This window comes from Oryctolagus cuniculus, chromosome 5 (assembly GCF_964237555.1).
Source record: "Oryctolagus cuniculus chromosome 5, mOryCun1.1, whole genome shotgun sequence".
In the NCBI taxonomy this organism is placed as follows: Eukaryota; Metazoa; Chordata; class Mammalia; order Lagomorpha; family Leporidae; genus Oryctolagus; species Oryctolagus cuniculus.
Genome location: NC_091436.1, coordinates 105,210,976 through 105,213,186, shown reverse-complemented (window position 1 = coordinate 105,213,186; position 2,211 = coordinate 105,210,976). Strand labels below are relative to the sequence as shown.

The window sequence follows — 2,211 nt, the reverse complement described above, 5'->3', positions numbered from 1 at the left end:
ACCTTGATGGGATTGAATTGGAATCCCCTGGTATGTTTCTAACTCTACCGTTTGAGGTATGTCAGCTTGAGCATGTCCTGAAATTCTGTGACACTATGCTTGCCCCAGTAATTTTTTATATGAATCCAAGCTTAGGATCATAAATTATTTTTTGAATCATATATAGGCATTATGCACAAATCAATGGAAACTAATATCTTAATTATTGAGATTACTGTTATCATATTTTGTATACTCTCATAACAAGGTAAATTTTGTGAGTAATATTAATTAATAGGTAATAATAAACAATATATAAAATTAGATTTCCCCTTATATTCACTAAAATATTTTTCATTATTCTCTAGTAATTATTATTTTTATCCAGGATTCCTTTTTGATATTCTAGGATAAAACAGAATATATTTGGTTTGAAAAGAAAGGCTCAAGACAATAAGAACATAAATGCATTGTCAAGATTATAAAATATAGAGAAATAAAGTTTTATCTGGTCTGTACTAATCACTTGCTTTTAGATATTAGAGTGAACAGATTAAATATAATGAAAAATGTGTGCTTTAAGTTTATAAATCTATCATTTGGTAAAAAAAAAAAAAGATGTCTAAAATTTCTGATTATGGTTATTCAATTGTAAGAGAAAAATTAAATACATCAGTTGCATAATTTTCCCTGAGGCTTATTCTGATCATCAAAGGGTAAATTTATGTTCACTAGGAATGCAATCACACCACAGTGCCCATTAAAAATAATGGAAATTGCTCATCTAATTTACCATTGGCCACATGGAAAATTTTCCCCACAGGGGTCATGAAAGACATCAAACTTGTCATGGGCTAGAAACTCCTGTAATACACTGCTTTTCAAGAGTTTTGGCATCTGAAACAATCATATTTTTAAAATAATTATAATACAAAACTGCCCAAAATAAAATGTCATACTGATAAAAAGGAAGAGAAGCAGGATCTGAAACAATGAACAACTCAAAAAGGAGGTAATACATGTTCAAACCTGGGGTTGAAAAGAAATATAACATTGCTGAAACAAATTACCAATATCATTTATTTTATGATTTCCTTGGCTGAAACTTTCCAAGGAAACAGTGGGATGTCTACAATGGAAAAATTGTAAGACATCTTCCGTACAGACAAGGACTGGACTATTTTTAACAATTGAGGCATCGCTTCTTGGCCTTTTGGTTAAGATCAAGTGGAGTACCTGTTCTTATCAGTTTCATATCTGATACCTCCTCTATCCGAGGACAATATATTAAATGGATTTTGGAGCAGGGAGTTGGAATAGGAACTTTCTCTGTCTGGAAAAATACTGGGTCCTTTTGTGGACCTGGTATTCCAGTACCTCCGGGGACTGTGCACCCTCCCCTCACAAAAACAATTGATGCAATATGTTATCTTTTCTAAAGAATCTAATTTAAAACAAAATCTCAATAGTCTGTATATTTAATCTTAAAATTCATCTATCACAATTGAATGTTTTATATTTTCTAATATATTAATATGAAGTGATAAAAACAAGAGTTTCAATTAGTTATCATCATCTGGAGGTGAGTTAAAATTTAAAATAACTACAGGCAGTTTCCCCTCAAACTTCTCTTAACTTTTCTTGTTTCCTAACTTTGCTTCTGAATTGTGAGCTAGTATGTTTAGAGCAAAATTGTGTATATTTTTACCTCATATCATGTGTTTTATAGTTTCAAAATTTAAAAAGAACAATTTGTTTCAGTTTTCAGACCTCTAAGTTCTTAAATGTAATGTGATATAATTAAAGGTGAGACTATCTGGGTTAGAATGAATGAAAGATTTTGTTGTGATTATTTTGTTGTGACTATTTTTTAAATTAAAGTAATTTTTATTACTTGAGAAAATAAAACTCTTTTAATAACAATTATGATATCTCTCTCTTTTTGTTATAAGGTAGAAAAATTTAAATTGGGGGAATTGGGGAGCTTCCCAGATTCAATAGCATAGTTTTTGTTTGTTTATTTTAAGATTTATTTATTTATCTGAAAAGCATAGATACAGGGAGAAAAGGAGAAAGAGAGAGAGAGAGATAGATTTTCTAATCCCTGGTTCATCCCCCAAATAGCCACAATGTCCAGTGCTGGCCCAAGCTAAAGCCAGGAGCCTGAAATTTGTTCAGCGTCTCACACGTGGATGCAGGGGCCCAAGTACTCAGCCCATGTTGCACAGCTTT

At 31.3% G+C, this 2,211-nt stretch overlaps 1 pseudogene; it reads left to right on the top strand.

Moving 5' to 3' along the window:
- Window positions 1–1,176: 1,176 nt before the first annotated feature.
- Window positions 1,177–1,378, top strand: LOC127493384 (U2 spliceosomal RNA; annotated as a pseudogene).
- Window positions 1,379–2,211: the final 833 nt, after the last annotated feature.